Below are 18,335 nucleotides of genomic sequence, written 5' to 3'. Positions count from 1 at the left end.
TGACCATTCTGGATGACCTTCAACGGCAACAACACCAAAAAACATCGGAAATGTTCGTCAAGCTATCCTTGTAGATCATAAATGAACAATCCATGATGTTTGTGATATCGTTGGACTGTCGTACAGGAGCGTGCAACGCATTTTGTCGGACATGTTGGGCATGAGACGCATCGCTGCAAAATTTGTGCCAAAACTGTGGAGTGACGATCAGAAGGCACATCGTGTTGCAGTTTGCAGGGAGCTCAAGAATCAGGTCAGAGATGATGCCACCTTCATCTCCAAGGTCATAACTGGTGATGAATCATGGGTTTATGGTTGACCCGGAGACAAAGCAGCAGTCATCGCAATGAAAGTCTCCCGGTTCACCAAGGCCGAAAAAAGCGCATCAAGTTCGCAGCAATGTCAAGTTGATGTTGATTGTTTTCTTCGATATCCAAGGGATTGTTCATGAGGAATTCGTCCCACCCAGTCAGTCAGCGGAAAATTTTACTGTGAAGTTTTGCAGTGTCTGAGGGAGAACATCTGCCGTAAACGTGAAGAAAATGGACTGGGTCCTGCATCATGACAATGCCCCCCGCCCACGCATCAATTGCTGTCCAGCAGTTCCTGGCTTCCACTAACACGGTAGTCATTCCCCACCCACCCTATTCACCTGACCTTGCCCCTGCGACTTTTTCCTGTTTCCCAAGCTGAAATTATGACTGAAAGAGCATCGATTTGACCTGACTGAGGAGATCCAGACAGAAATGCAGGTGCTCAAGACCATCACACCTGAATCCTTTCAGGGATGCATGGATTCGTGGAAAAAACACTGGGACCACTAGATACGTGTCCTAGGGCAGTGGTTTCCAACCCGTGGGGCACGCCCCCCTGGGGGGCACGAAGGGCTACTTTGGGGGGCGCGAAGGCTTGATAAAGATGGTAATTATATTTGAAAACTATGAATTATGATGGAATTCAGTAATTTCTAAATATGGAGAAAATATTTCAGATATGAATAAGGAATCTAGTTATCTGAATATATAAACAATGTCAAAGATTAATAATCTATGATATTTATTGACATGTGCCAACTATGCCAGTAAAATACAGTATTTGAGGAAGGGGGGCCACAGGGAACATGTCATTCAGTGAGGGGGGGGGGGCGAGAATTAAAAAAGGTTGGAAACCACTGCCCTATGGGACTACTTCGAAAGTGAAAGTGAGAACTAGGGGATAAGGTAAATTATTTTCCTACAATATTCAAATTACTGTACTAGAAATTTTGGGTAGCATCTCATGCATATATATCTATCTATCTACCTATTGCCAGACGCCATAATCCCGTAAGGGGTGGCCACTTGACTTTGAGTTACCTATTTTACAGGGAGGGGCACTAACCCTCCACCAACCCACTTGCTGACATGTAGAGAGCACGTATGGGTTGGTTATATGGTAACCACCCAGTGTTGTAAATGGTTTCTTGGCTTACAGGAAACCATTTGGCTTGTCACTCAATGTAAAGCCACCTGTGAAGGAAAGAAAAGCAATAAGAAGTGACAGGAAAGATGGGAGAAGTAGGAAGAGAGGAGGACAGACACAGAAAAAGAATGATAAAGGCTATACATACATACATACATATATATATATATATATATATATATATATATATATATATATATATAATATAGATAGATCGATAGATACAGTAATCCCTGTACTTTCCGGGCGCCCACTTTCCGGACATCCCCACTTGCCAGATATTGTGGGCCTGAACCTTCGGAACCCAAAAATGGCCAAAAAAAGAACAAAATCCCCCCCAAATCCTACTTTTTTCCCACCTGTAATATGAAATTGCCGCGCGGCGCCGAACAGCTGTTACACCACGGACCCTCACCCTTTCCTTCCTCCCCCCTCCCCTGTCACGGTTGCCATTTGGTATTTTTCATTACCAAATGTGGGCCAATTTGGTCATGAAATATTCGTCTGGTAATGAATCAGAGTAATGCACTACCAAACGGATATTTCACATGTATGAGGATACACCGGATGGAGATGGTGGATTGTTTGCTATCTCTGATTAATATGCTAACGTACATAGCGTGAAAATAATCAACATGCTGTTAATTATAAGAGTGATTACATGTATTTCCACTTGTATATATAATTAGTGATGAATAAATGTTAGCTTTATGAATTTGGTAATGAAGAGTTAAATTTGGTAATGAAAACTAAGGAGTCTGGTAATGTGGCTGTTGCGATCTGGCAACTCTGTTTCCCCCTCACCAACACCCAAACAGTTATTGCCTAACTTCGATTGCGAGTGGTAACTTATCGTAATGGAAGCCACACATGCTCATTTTTTTGTGAATAAACTGCAATACCTCGTCACTAGACCACACGGGAATTTACAGTGTTGTGCAGTGTTAAGAAATTAGAATTTAGAGTGCAAAGGATTAACTGTGGAGTGCAAACCTGGCAGTTGAAACTAGCCTCAAGCAATTAACAATGTGCAGTGTTAAACAGTTATAACTCTCAGTGCAAAGAATTACTGTAAGTGCAGCACAACACTGGTTTACTGTGTGTGCTTCAAGAGCATATTCACCACTGCCAAAACCTTACAAAAGGCGGCCACAAACGTGCTGTAAGTACCCTGGCTGAGGTACAGTCACTTCTAATTCCACATTCTTTGGTTCCTTTTCATTTATATCATGCTTTATGTCCATTATTGGTGTGAATAAGGTCTTAAATAGGTTTAAATAGGTGCCATGCATGTCCGGTAGGGAGCTATTTAGGTGGCTTTCAAAGTTAGGCTGGGTTAGGGTCCATAAGTACCAGTCCAGGAGGCAGGAGCCCACTATCCGGACGAGACCACTTTCCGGACATGCCTTTGGCTCTATTTCATCGGATAGTGGAGGGATTACTGTATATACTGTATAAATATAAATATATACTGATATATATATATATATATATATATATATATATATATATATATATATATAGCGTATAAGTGTATATACAGTGCTCGTCAGAAGTATTCAGCGATGTCCGCCGGGCGCGCAATACTTATGGCCCAAAAAGAATCACCCCATTTTTGGGGGTAAGAATTGAGCCACAAGTTTGAGCTCCGAGCATGACGTCACGGTAGCCTGAGGCCTTCTGACGCGCTGGTTGGTTCCCGCCTCAGTTGCCCACGGGCTGCCTGAGAGAGAGGAACTCCGCCGAGTGTCCCTCTCAAATTGCGCCATTTTTTACCGAGTGTCCCGCAGTGTTTTGGCCTTCAAAACTTTGTTATGGCACCTACCCGTGAACTATCGAGTGAAATCATATCCCAGATCATTGCTCTAAAGGAGGCAGGCCACCAGACAAAGGAAATTAGTGAATTGGTTGGTGTGGGACGATCGACAGTGCGTCGTTGGTGTGCGCGGTTTCGGGAGGAAAACAGTGGTGAAGTTCCCACAAAGAAACCGAGGTCTGGTAGGCCTAGGAAAACTTCCCCAAGGTCTGTTAATGTTTTAAAACGTGCAGTGGAGTTTAATCCTTGTGTGAGTGCAAGGAAAATTAAGGAGAGCAACCCAGAAGTGTTTGGTGAGGTGTCAGTGAGAACAGTGTCTCGTAGGGTGCATGAGCTTGGTTACACAAGTCACAGGCCTGTGAAAAAGCCTCTTCTCTCTAGCAGCCAGAGAATTCGTAGGCTTGCCTTTGCTAATAAATATCTAAATTGGGGTGAGGAGCAATGGTTGTCAGTGTTGTGGTCTGATGAGGCAACGTTTAGTGTTACCTGTAACAGAGGAGCATGCAAAGGTAGTGACCCACTTGACCCACGGTATGTAGAAAGCACAGTTAAACATCCTGATTCACTCATGGTATGGGGTTGTTTTTCAGGGAAGGGTTTGGGGAAGCTTGTTGTACTTCCCAAGAACCTCAGAGTGAATCAGGATGTTTACCTGGAGCTTCTGTGTGATCATTTACCAGACTCCTTCGAGCTAACAGGTGCACGAGTGTTTCAGCAGGATGGTGCACCTGCTCACAAGGCCAAATCGGTCACCAATTGGCTTCGTGACTGCGAGGTATCATTCATGACAGACTGGCCAGGAAATAGCCCAGACCTCAACCCGATTGAAAACCTCTGGTACCTCGTAAAGAAGAGTCTCCAAGGGAAGGACGTGAGCTCTCTGCCTAAGCTGGAAGCCGCCATTCGTGACTCCTGGGACAAAATACCCCTCCAGCACCTCAGGAGCCTCGCCCTTTCACTTCCAAGACGTCTCAGGTCCGTGAAGAAACGTAAAGGCTACCCTACGAAGCACTAAAGGTAAATAAAATGCATTATTTATATGTTTTTTCAATGTTGAAAGGTTTGTTTCTCAGGAGGGACGCAGGGCGCCCCATACTTCTGACGAGCACTGTACCTGTATACAGTAATCCCTCGTTATACGATGGGGTTCCGTTCCTGAAAACCCCATCATATAGCGATCCATCATATAGCAAGCCCATTATAACATGGAGTCAATGGGGATACATTCCCAGACCTGCATAAACTCTCACATATACACACCTTAGCACTCACATACATGAAATATCCTTAAGTTTAAACATTTAAAGTAACAAATTAATAGTGAATAAAGAGGAAAAAACATGAAAACTACAGTATACAGTAGTTCTTACCTTTACTGAAGCAAGAAGGGTTGTTGATGTGGTTCCTAAACAATTCGCTGTGAAGTCGACAATTCGCCATCAAAATATGGACGACTCCCCGTCATTCTATAAATATACTTATTATTGATTAATTGATACTTTAATTACTAATTTTCAAGGGGATCTATCAAAGTCTATGTTCATTCAATAGCGCAAACTTTGTATGTCATTTATAAGTTGTACTTTTCGACAAAAACTGTTTCTACCTCGCTGCAGTTGACTTTGAATTATGTTCCAGCATCACCCACAGCTGTCTTCCTTAATTTCCACTGGTACTACAACATCCTAGGTATATTATAAATGACTTTGAATAGGTACAAGTATAGTATTTAAAAACTAGTGTACTTGCTAAATAAACTGATTTGTAAATAAATGATGGGGAATCATCCTGACGGCGACTTGTCTTGTTATTGTTGTGATGACGAACTGACTTGACGGCGAATTGTCCCAAAACCTTTATATAGATGTAATATGATAATTATTCATATAATTCCAAATATGTTGATCATTCACTTAAGATTATTAGGCATTTATATAAATGCCAACGTCTCGTATGTAGCCTCATGTTAAACGATGATGGAAAGCTCATAAATCACCTGATTCGCATTTCAATATACAGTATTTATATTTTTTCAGTTAATATCCAATATTTGATGCCATATTTTACATTTATTATAAAAACAATAAACCACCATCATTTTTATAACTCACATAATTCAAAAACTAGTGTACTTGCTAAATAAACTGATATGTAAATAAATGACGGGGAATCATCCTGACGGCAAACTGACTTGACGGCGAATTGTCCCGACTCCAAGGCTAAGGGACAGTAGGAGCCTTACAGCCCTCACTCATCGCTGTCAGAACTTGCTGGCTGGGCAGGGCTGGCTGATGAGGCTGGACCGGTGGACGAGTGTGTGTTGTCCAGCACTGACCATGCGGGGACGTTGGACCGGTGGACGAGTGTGTGTTGTCCAGCACTGACCATGCGGGGACGTTTGCAACGCATTTGCTGTTCACTGAGTCGCACATGATCCATCACTGTAGCTAATCGTTCCCATCGTACAGGAAGAGTAGGGTACTAAAATGTCGACATCGTATAAAAGAAACATCACATAACGAGGGGTTACTGTATATATATCCCACTGGATCCCAGGGCTGCTGGGCAAGGCACTGTTCCAGGCGCGTCCTAAGCGTACTGCCCTTCGCCTATCGGCTCATAGTCGCAAAGCTCATAGGTTCCTACCCGGGGGTTCCCTACTTTATTAAGGTGTGAAAATTGCCCGTTTGTCCAATACTGTGGACACTGGGCTCCAATGGGTTAAAGAAACTGATAGATTTGCCAACACATATTTTAGGAAAAGAGACGGTAGGTTAATTACATATGAGTCTGGGGGAAATAGCAGTCAGATAGATTATTTTCTGGTTAGGAGGACTGATAGGAGGTTAGTGAGGGATGTTAAAGTTATAGGAAGTGAGGAGTGTGTGCAGCAGCACAAACTATTGATTTGTGATATGGTACTTAAAGAACAAGTGATGAAAAAGAGGACTTATGTACCTAGAAGGAAAATATGAAAGCTGAAAAACCAAGTAGTAAGGGATGCCTTCTATAGCGAGTTGAGGAGAGTGGTGGCTGAACAGGGAGCTGTAGACAGAAGCGTTAATGAACAGTACAGAGCCCTCAAGAACAATTTCTTGAGAGTTACTGATGTAACATGCGGTTGGACAAGAGGACCACCAAGACATAAAGTAACGTGGTGGTGGGAAGAGGGTGTAGAAGCTGCAGTTAAGGAGAAAAGAAGGCTTTTCCGGGAATGGAAGAAGGGTGGTAGCAAAGAGGAATATTTGGCTGCCAAGCGTAGGGCTAGAAGAGAGGTATACAGGGCAAAGTCTGAGTCACAAAGACTATTACTTGATAGCCTAAATCATGGGGAAAGGAAAAATATGATATTTACGGTGACAGGTCAAGTGAAGAGGGATAATCGGGATATTATAGGTGAGCAGTGTGTGAAGAATGATGAAGGAAGGGTAGTGGTGAACAGTGAGGATATGAAAGATGCATGGAGAGAGCATTATAACCGGTTGTTGAATGAGGAGTTTGACTGGGACAGGGAAGGTTTGGAGCCAGCAGATCCAGTGTCTGGCCCTTGGCCTTTGATTGATACTGCCACTGTGAGTGAGGCAATAGGCAGGATGAGGGTGGGGAAGGCAGCAGGTGTGTCTGGGTTGACTGCCGAAATGCTGAAGGCCTCAGGCGATATAGGGGCGAGTTTAGTCACTGACCTGATAAATAGGATTATTTATGAGTGTGTTGTCCCAGATGATCGGCTGAAGAGTGTAATTGTAAATGTGTATAAAGGGAAAAGTGATGCCCTGGAAAGACGAAATTATAGAGGTATAAAGCTTTTAGATCTGATAATGAAGGTAATGGAGAGTTTTAGAAGGTATGATTAGAGAAAGAGTGAATACTGATGAGATGCAGTTTGGGTTTATGTCAGGTAGGGGGACCACTGATGCAATATTCTTTGTTCGACAGCTTCAGGAAAAATATATTGGTAGGAGAAGGGATCTTTGTTTTTGTTGATTTGGAAAAGGCCTTTGACAGAGTCCCTAGAGAGGTGGAGAAGTGGGCAATGAGAAAGCTTGGCTTGGAGGAGTGGCTGGTTAGGGTGGTTATGGCTATGTATGTGCTCACACCCAGGTAAGAGTGAATGGAGATTTGAGTGACGAGTTCTCCGTGAATGTTGGTGTGCATCAGGGGTCGGTCTTGAGTCTCATGTTGTTTATCATGGTACTTGAAGCCCATTCACATGACTTTAGAAACGGACTCCCGTGGGAGTTGTTGTATGCTGATGATTTGGTGTTGATTGCAGAGAACGAAAGGGAGGCGGAGGAAAGGTTTAGGAAGTGGAGAGATGGTATGGGGCACAAGGGTTTAAGGGTAAATGCAGATAAAACAAAAGTGATGATATCTAGGATTGGTGGCGGTACTGTCAAAGACGAGGGAGAGTGGCCATGTGCAGTTTGCCACAAGGGCGTGGGAAGTAATTCCATCTTGTGCAGTGTGTGTGATACATGGGTGCATAAGAGATGTAGTGGTATCAGAGGTAGACTGTGAGATAATGCTGATTTTATGTGTACGGCGTGTCGGGGTGAGCAGGTGGAGATTGTCAGACGTGAAAGTATTGAACTTGCTGGTGAATCTCTTGAGTGTGTGGAAGAGTTTTGTTATTTGGGAGACATGTTGTGTGCTGGAGGTGGGGCTGGAGCTAGCTCTGTGGCTAGGGTTAGAAGTGGTTAGAAGAAGTTCAGGGAGCTCTTGCCTCTCCTGACATTGAGAGGACTCTCCCTACGTGCTAAGGGGTCTTTGTATGCAGCATGTGTTAGGAGTGTAATGCTGTATGGTAGTGAGACCTGGGCAGTGAGGGAGGAAGATATTCGCCGGCTCAGACGTACAGAAATGACAATGATTAGGTGGATGTGCAGTGCATCCCTGCGTCTAAGGCCTGGAGAGGCTGGGTTTACGATGGAAGAGTTGAGAGGTAGGATGGGACTGGACTGTATTGGTGTTGTGATGAGGAGAGGTAGACTGAGATGGTTTGGACATCTGGAGAGGATGGGGGATGATAATTGGGTGAGGAAGGTGGGAAGTGTTAATATTGGGGGTGGGGTTATGAGGGGTAGACCGAGAATGACAAGGGACGAGGTCATTAAGTGTAACCTCAGGGTTAAAGTTTGACTGAACATGGAGGCTGCAATGGATCGTGCAGCATGGACAGCCGCCATTAGGTGCCCAAGGTCAACACATGCAAGCATGTTGGAGCCTTAAAAAACGAAAAACAAAAACGAAAACCAACATATATATATATATATATATATATATATATATATATATATATATACAGTATATATATATATATATATATATATATATATATATATATATATATATATATATATACATATATATATATATAGTATATATATATATATATATATATATATATATATATATATATATATACAGTATATATATATATATATATATGTATATATATATATATATATATATATATATATATATATATATATATATATATATATATATATATATATATATATATATATATATATATATATATATATATATATATATACAGAATATGTACATACTGTACATATATACATATCTCTCTCTCTCTCTCTCTCTCATCTCATCAGCCGTTTTGAGTGTCCACCGCAGGACCTGCCTATCCCAACCACAGTGGGGACGATACAGCCAATGTATCTCTACCAAGTGGCTTAGGCTGTCTGGTAGAGATTGTATGTAAGGTGAGAAGTGTATGTAAGTGTAATTGTAGTGGCTTTGGATGTGTGTGTCTGTGAACCAAGTGTAATCAGCCCGTGCAAGCCGACTGGGTGCAAGCATACTTTATAGTATGCGACACTGGTTCAACCACAGCACCCCTTATGACCGCCAATGCAATACGTGGCCAGAAGAACGCTCCCAAAGTTTATTACCCTGGCGGGGCGTGAACCCTCGTTCTTAAGTGTACGAAACGCACACTTTACCACTGTACCACAGAGGCTCCAGATAAAAATATATATATATATATATATATATATATATATATATATATATATATGTATACTCTCTCTCGCTCTCTCTCTCTCTCTATTTATATATAAACAGTATATATATATATATATATATACAGTAATCACTCCAATATCCGGATCAATAGAGCCATCGGTAGGTTCGGATATTGGTTTTGTCCGGATATTGGGCCCCAGCTTATGGACTTGTACTTACGGACCCTAACACAGAGAAACACCTATACAACTCCCTCCGGACATGCATAGCACCTATTTAACACCCAAATCACACCAATAAGGCACATAAATGACTGAAATAAATGCAATAGACACATAAAATGTGGGTTTAGAAGTATGTTCATACATTAATAAACATTCTGGTACTTATGGACTCTAACCGAACCTAACCTAACCGAACTCTGAAAAACACATTCCTACTGCACATGCATGAGGTAAGTTTAGTATGGAAAGAAGTACAGTATGACACTTTCTGGTAAGTATAGTATGGGAAAAAATACAATATGAAACATTCTGGTAAATATAGTATGGAAAATAGTACAACATGAAACATTTTGGCTACTTACAGCAAGTCCCTGGCCACCTCGATGAATAACCGCCTCCTCTCGGACTCTGACAGTAAGAACGATTTCCTGAAGCACTTGCACTACACTCTTCCTGAAGTCTTGCACTGAACTTAGTCACTAACACACAGAAGTCCGTTCTTTTCACAGTGTTCACTTTAGTCCAAATAATGTTCCATTAAATTTAAGTGTTGCACATTAACTTTTCCCAAGTTTTTTTAAGTTTCCAAAGCCAAAACAAAGAAGGTTAGTTACGTTAAATTTCTTTTCTACTTAGTCTTTTCTCCCAACTTGAAAACCTTAACACAACACACCGTTTTTCACTGCACAACACTCAAAATTCCCGTGTGGTCTAGTGGAGAAGTTCTTGCTGTTTATTCACTGTCAGAGCCCGAGAGTATCACTGGCAGGCGTCCAAGGGGTGCATCGGTGGGTAGTGGTGATGGCGTACCGACTACAGAAGACTCTGAAGACAGCCGCAAACTCACGTCGAGCGGTGACTCCACTGTAGCTGATGTGCTGGGCTGTGGCTCGGAGCATGAGGGCCTGTCTTGGGGAGGCAACGGAGTGGAACCAGGGCTTGGCACAGCGGGGGTCACGGGCCTGAAAAAACTGTCAATCGTTGACTGACGCAAGGACCGACGATTCTGGCGATTGATGATGCGCTGCCGGAAAGCACGCACTTCCTCCACGAGTCCCAAGGGCCCCATCCCCCTGTCGCAGTCCGGGTGTTCCAGGTAGTCTAGGACGAACTCTAGATGTTCCCGGAGTGCGCTCAGCTTGGGGATGGCTGGAGTAGTGTCCTGCTGGGCGGAGTCTGCATCATCATCGCCTTCGTCGTCGGAATCTTCAAGTTCGGGACTGACACCAGCAACCGAAGACGCGATCTCGATATCAGACAACGTCTGATACCCAGGATCGCCCTCGTCGTCGTCCAACCACTCACGAACATTGTCCACATCAACATCGTCGCCGTGCGTACGTAGCCGTGCATGGAAGTCATCCATGTCAAACCCTAGGAAATCGTACTCCACATCTGTTCCGAGAAGCAGACGAGACCAACCATTTTCAAGAGTTTTCACAGGGACTTCCTTCCATGCACTAGCCCAGTTGTACAGCGCAGACTTGATGTTGTAGCGGCGAAGGTTTTCCAAAGTCCGCTTGCCTCGAGTATCACGTCCTTCCCTGCGCTCGTCCTCGTCCTCGAGAACCACCATCACCTCGTCCAGGAACTTCCGACGGTACAGGCGCTTTGTTGCCACGATCACTCCTTGGTCCATTGGTTGAATGAGAGCAGTCGTATTAGGTGGCAGAAACATGCACCTAATACGGCCATTCTCAGCAACCAAGTCCTTGTCGCACGGGTGGGCAGGTGCATTGTCGAGGAGAAGGAGAGCCTTTACCTGGTCGCGAGGAATTCCCAGTGTCTTCGTCTGGTAATGTATGACCTCCTTGACGAAGTGATGGTGAAACCAGTCTTTGAAAATCACAGCTGTGAACCATGCTTTCAAAGAATGGTACCATACGACAGGAAGGACATCCATCACCCCACGAAGGCACCGAGGCTGCTTTGCACGGCCAACAATAACGGGCTTAAGCCGGTGCATGCCGTTAGCATTGACACAACACAAAGCAGATATCCGTTCCTTAGAAAGCTTGCGGCCAGGTACACGCTTCTCCGTCTCATCGGCGAGAGTGTTCGTTGGCACCGAGCGATAGAATAGGCCAGTTTCGTCAGCGTTATAGACTTGACCGAGAGTGAGGCCCTCCCTGTCGATCAAGCCTTTCACCTTGTGCCGAAACTCGTCCACTCCATCCTCGTTAGCGTCCAATGCTTCGCCATGTGCTTTACGGTTAGTAAGGCCATGTCGCAACTTGAACGCGAAGAGCCAACCCTCGGATGCCTTGAAGTCTAGGGCGTCGTGAAGCCTTGCAAACTTCTCAGCAGCAGCCTTCAGCTCCGTTCCACGTACCATCACACCAGCTGCACGTTGCTGTCGATACCAAATTAACGTGGAGCGGTCGATCTCTGCATACTTGGGAGTAAACATAACCTTCCTCTCCACGTTGCGTTTGCTTCTCGACGAGAAGTCAGCCGTGTACTGCATGAGCTTGTCTCAGGAACGCTTGATATCAAACAAAGTCGACCGGGCCAGGTTGAACTCGCGGAGAATGCGAGAGGAAGACCAACCCGCATCAACCTTCTCCAATATCTCCCGTTTCTTCTCCAGAGTCAACACCACTCTCTTCCTTTTCTCAGGAGGCGGGGCCATCATCACACACACTAAGAGTAGGGCAGAGAGCAGCAGGAGGCCTTGCAGCAAGTACGGCACCACCACAAAAGCGAGCACGTGGGCAGCCATGACGAAGAGCGTAGGTCTTGTCGCGGTGAGAGACAGGCGGGAAGTGGGGAGGATGCAGCGGCGCTCTATCGGACGTCGGAGGAATGACGAACCAAAACAATGCTCTCACGCGGCGCGCGCGGCAAGTTCAAATTACGGACGGCAAAAAATCGATTTTTTTTTTCCAATTTTTTGGATTTTCGGACCATTTTGGGAATGTTTGATCCCAGGACGATAAGGTTCGGTTAGTGGGGATGTTCGGTTATTGGGCGTCCGGATATTAGAGGGATTACTGTATATATATATATATATAAACAGTATATATATATATATATATATATATATATATATATATATATATATATTATATATATACAGTATATATATATATATATATATATATGTGGTATATTTATGTACACACCCTCTCTCTCTCCCTCTCTCAATCTCTATACATGTATAAACACTCTCTCTCTCTCTCTCGCAATATATATTTATATAGGTATATACAGTATATATATGTATCAGGCTGACAAATGAGGTTATAAAGGAGCGTTGTGGTGTGGATGTGGATGTGATAGGAAGCATTAGGGGGAACACACCGAGATGGTTTGGCCATGTGGAGAGGGCAGAGAGTGAGAGACTGACGAGGAGAGTGTATGTGGGTGAGGTGGAGGGGGGAGAGGAAGGGGGAGGCTGAGGATGAGATGAAGGGATGGAGTGAAGAGGTATATGAGAGAGGGGGGTGTGAGTTGGGAGCTGGGCAGTGAAATGGCAGGGGACAGGGCGACGTGGAGGCGATTTATTTGTTGGCACCCTGCACGGGATTAAGGCGTCTGGCAATAGATAGATATATGTGTGTATATAAATATATGAGTGAATGGAAGTGTGGCCCATTGGATTGGGCAATTTTGGGCTGTCTGGACATTGCTACTCCTCACCCTGCCCTTGGGTGGGAAAGGAGGTCCGGATGATGATGATGATATATATACACACACACACACACACACTCACTCCTACACTCCTCATGGGGCAACGTGGGATTGGATGATGATATACATACATACATACATATATATAGTACATCCCCACAGTATGCGAGTTCTGAGTATGCGATCCCCCCTTGTACGCGAGGACCTATTTTTTTTTTTTTTAAGTGTATTTTTTATTAGTACGTGAACTGAACTCCTTGCAAGTGAGATAGGCAGTGAAGAGTGGCCCAAATCTGGGGTTACCCCGAGTACGCAACATTGCCCCCCCCAAGAAGCGACAACAGGTAAAGGGCTATCTACCTATCTATCTATTGCAAGACGCCATAATCCTGTAAGGGGTGGTCATTTGACTTTGAGTTATTGGTTTTACGGGGAGGGGCACTAACCCTCCACCAACCCACTTGCTGACACGTAGGGAGCACATATGGGTTGATTATATGGTTACCACCCAGTGTTGTAAATGGTTTCTTGGCTTACAGGAAACCATTTGGCTTGTCACTAAATGTAAAGCCACATGTAAAGGAAAGAAAAGCAATAAGAAATGACAGGAAAGATGGGAGAAATAAGAAGAGAGGAGGGCAGGTACAGAAAAAGAATGATAAAGACTAAGGAAGAAGTAGGCAGCACTACATCAAGTGAGAGGATGAAGGTCGCCACCACCTATCACCAATGATTTACCTAGTAAAGCCATGATCTTGTAGGTTTACTTTATCTTAGGTAATATGTCTTAGATAGTTTCCCTGTACAGTACAATACTTAGGTCTGAAAGGCATCTCAAGGGTTGCCCATTAAGGGGGGTGCCGCCCATATGTAATTTTTTCCAAAAGTTTATGTATTCACAATACGCGAATTTCTAGTATGCAACGTCCTCTGCCGCCCATATAGGCGCATACTTGGGAGATGTACTGTATTATGTATATCTATCTATCTATATATATGTACAGTACAGTAATCACTCGATTATCCAGATGCACTGTACCTGGACGTTAGGCCTTGGCTCTATTATTTCCACATCCCAATTTCCTTGTCTGTATCCGAACATAAAAATTTCCGACATTGCTGGTTGGGCAGCCTACAAATTCAAAAAATCAGTTGGGTGTCAAGCTGGAATCTCTGGCCGTACACTGGTAATAGACCCTAACCCACCAGCTGTGCAAAAATGGTTGTCTGCCTCCTCACCGAAGGGTCAAAGTCCCCCGGCCGCCCAGATCACTCGGACACTCCCAGTCATGCACAAGTAATACAGATCCTAACCCACAATCTGAGCAAAAATGGCTGTCTGCCTCCCTACCAAATGATCAAAGTCGCCGGGCTGGCTTCTCAAGCCAAGACGCATGCTGCTACAAGAACCTAACTCACCGACTGAGCAAAAATGGCTGTCTGCCTCACTACCGAATGGTCAAAAGTCTCCTGGTGGCCAGTAAAGACATGGCAATGCTATGTTCAGTGGCAGATACCACACATCCCCACTCACTGTCCAGCTCCAATTGTTGGAGAAGGAAGAGTTTTCCAAAATTTGAGAGTTGATTATTAGGGATGGGTAATAACAGTGATTAAATTTAGATATGACATGTGGAGAGGATGGGGGATGATAATTGGGTGAGGAAGGTGAAAAGTGTTAATATTGGGGGTGGGGTTATGAGGGGTAGACTGAGAAAGACATGGGACGAGGTCATTGTGACCTTAGGGTTAAGGGACTGAACAGGGAGGCTGCAATGGATCGTGCAGCGTCGAGAGCCGCCAGTAGGTGACCAAGGCCGACACATGCAAGCATGTTGGAGCCTTTAAAAATGAAACGAAACGAAACGATGATACCAATTACTCTGTTGGCCAGAATTGGTGGTATCAACTACCGATACTGAAAGTGAGGTAGTTTCACAATTAATAACTTTTCAGCCTGATGAACTACCTAAATATTTTATAAAATCACTCACAACGGGCTCAGGTCGCTACCACCACCACAGCTACGGTTACCACCACCACCACCACCACCACAACTATCACCACCACCACCACCACCACTTCCACTACCACCACCATTACCAAATTATATGGTCACTATTTTAGGGGCACATGAGCACCAAAAGTGTCATTCAATGCACTAATAAATCTTGAAATTATTTCATCACTTCCCAACGAAATAGTATTTTGGAAAATACGTTTTCAGTCAACTGGAAAGTTTATTTTAGTACTCACAGTAATCGATACCTTGCCATCAGTATCAGTACTTGCACATAAACAGTTAGTATTGGAAGTCTATCTATCTATCTATAGCCCGACGCCCTAATCCCGCAAAGGGTGGCCGCAGACAAAACACCTCCAAGTCACTCTGTCACCCACCAATTGACTACCCTCCCCCCAACTCAACCCCCCCTCCCTCATATACCTCTCAACTCCATCCCTCCACCTCAACCTCGGTCTACCCCTCCCTCTCCCTCCCTCCACCTCACCTACATACACCCTCTTAGTCAGTCTTTCATTCTCCATTCTCTCCACATGTCCAAACCACCTCAGTGTATTTCTCCTAATCTTTTCAATCACATCCACATCTACCCCACAACGTTCCTTCACTTCTTCATTCGTCAACCTGTCCCTCCACGTCACTACACATGCTCCTCTCAAGTAACTCATTTCCACTGCTCTCACTCTTGACTTGTTCCCCTCTTGCAAGGTCCACGCCTCGCTTCCATATGTCAGGGTAGGGATCACAATACCATCATGCAGTGACTTCTTAACTTCCATACTCACCTCCCTATTTCTCATCACGGCTTTCAGTGTACCAACAACCTTTCTTCCCTGCTGTACCCTTTCACGTACTTCATCCCCCAAAGTTCCATCCTTACTCATCACACTACCCAAGTACTTGAATGCACTCACATTCTCCATATCCTCACCATCCAACCTCACTGCACACTCTGTGACTTCATTCCTCTCAAACACCATAACTTTACTTTTGTTTACATTAACTTTCAGCTTCCTCCTCCTACACACTGTCCCAAATTCATTCACCAAACCTTGCAACTCCCATTCATCTTCACTCAACAATACTGTATCATCAGGAAACAGCAACACCGGAAGCTTCCAAATCTCACCCTCATTCATTAGGGCCAGCCCCACATCCACTGCCCTACCTTGCATCTCCTTTACAACCCCATCCATATATATATTAAACAGCCATGGAGACATCACACACCCCTGTTTCAGTCCCACATTGAGATCAAAGAACTCACTCAGCTCACCATCCACTCACACTGTAGCCCTAGCTCCCTCGTACATACTCTTCACAGCACTCAACAATTTCCCCTCCACTCCATATATTCTTAATACCTTCCACATACCTTGCCTATCTATTCTGTCATAAGCTTTCTCCAAGTCCATGCAGGCAGCATACACTTTCCTTCCCTTCTCTAGATACTTCTCCACTAAACATCTTAGAACAAATATCTGATCTACACACCCTTTTCCCTTCCTAAATCCCCCTTGTTCTTCTCCAACTAGCTCCTCTGTCATATGCCTAACCCTATCAATGACTATTCTACCATATATTTTACCAGTCACACTAAGGAGGCAAATACCCCTATGGTTACCACATACTTCTCTCTCCCCTTTTCCTTTGTATAAAGGAACAATTATACCTGATTTCCAGTCCTCTGGAACCCTTCCCTCTTCCCAAGCCAATCTACACAACTTCCATATCCACTCCACAACAATCTCACCCCCATACCTAAGCATTTCACCCCACACTCCATCAATTCCTGGGGCCTTTCCCAGCTTAATCTTCTTCATCGCTTCCTCTACTTCCGCCCTACTGATCTCTTCCTCCCTCCTCTCATCTCTTCTTCTCCCAGCCATTCCCCAACCACTTATACTCACACTGCTCTCACTCTCTACATTCAACAAATCCTCAAAGTGCTCCTTCCATCTCCTCAATTTCTCTCTCTTCTCCACCAACAATCTATTATTCTTATCTTTCACTCCCCTACTATTTCCCCTTTCACACTGCCTTACTTTCTTTACCTCCTTCCAAAACAATTTCTTACTCTCCCTCCATTTCACACTCAGATTCCTCCCAAACTCTTCATCCACTTTCTTCTTACTCTCCTTCACCAGTCTCTTAACCTCCCTTCTCCTGCTCACATATACTTCTCTCTTCTCTCTCTCATCTTCTCCCCTACCTCTACTCGCTTACCATTCACCATATGCCTTCTTCTTTAGCCACTAGACCACATGGGATTACTGTACAACAGCTGAAGGCATGCAGGCTACAACGTCTGTTTGCCGTTCACTGGGTGGCAAGTACTGTACTGTACAGTACAGTACTTTACTAAAATTCTTTTTCCAATCTTCATCTTCTTCATTTATATATGTGTGGATTTTTGTTGTTTATGCACTGTTTTCTTAGTGTCTATCATTATACTGGATATGCCCATATGTGTTTTAATGTCTACTGTAAACTGAATGACTGAAGAACACTGCCACAATTAGGAGGGGTACTGTACATATTGGTAGGGTATTGCTCTGTATCTGGATTTTGTCCATATCTGGACATACCAATGGCTCTATTACATTAGATAAGCGGGTGATTACTGTATACAGTACCCCCACATCCAGTACGTGTTTGTCCAGTACTATTTGCGTCCAGCACGGTCAGCAAAAAAATAAAATAATTTATTGCTGCAGTGTGGATTTGCTGGGCTAGTGCGGATTGGCTGCACAAAGTGGGCCAAATTCGAGTTCTTCTTCTCTGGTATTGATGTGCTGCATCCAGTACTACTACCTGTGCACACGCAGGAAGATGGCCAACACCGAGGAACATTTCCCTAGTACTGCTGCACCGGTCCAGTACTGCCTTCTGCGTGACTTGTGACGTGTGCCAGTCAAATTACAGTAAATCCCCGTACTATCCAGACGCCCGCTTTCCGGACACCCCACTTGCCGGACATTATGGGCCTGGACCTTCGGAACCCAAAAATGGCCAAAAAAAAAGAAAAAATACCCCAATAAAATCCTAATTTTTTCCCACCCGTAATTTGAAATTGCCGCGTGCGGCACCGAACAGCTGCTTACACCACAGACCCTTAATCCTTTCCTTCCTCCCCTGTCAGGGTTGCCATTTGGTATTTTTCATCACCATATGTGGGCCAATT

At 44.1% G+C, this 18,335-nt stretch overlaps 1 protein-coding gene across 1 annotated transcript in view; it reads right to left on the bottom strand.

Annotated features, from left to right (window-relative positions):
* Positions 1 to 18,335, bottom strand: part of LOC145406649 (uncharacterized) — a 40,368-nt gene that overhangs the window by 2,432 nt on the left and 19,601 nt on the right. The gene's annotated exons all lie outside the window — the stretch shown is intronic.

Source organism: Coenobita brevimanus, chromosome 71 (genome assembly GCF_032717465.1).
Source record: "Coenobita brevimanus isolate Jiangsu-jjx chromosome 71, ASM3271746v2, whole genome shotgun sequence".
In the NCBI taxonomy this organism is placed as follows: Eukaryota; Metazoa; Arthropoda; class Malacostraca; order Decapoda; family Coenobitidae; genus Coenobita; species Coenobita brevimanus.
Note: the sequence above shows the minus strand (reverse complement) of the source record. Positions and strands in the feature narration are given on the sequence as shown.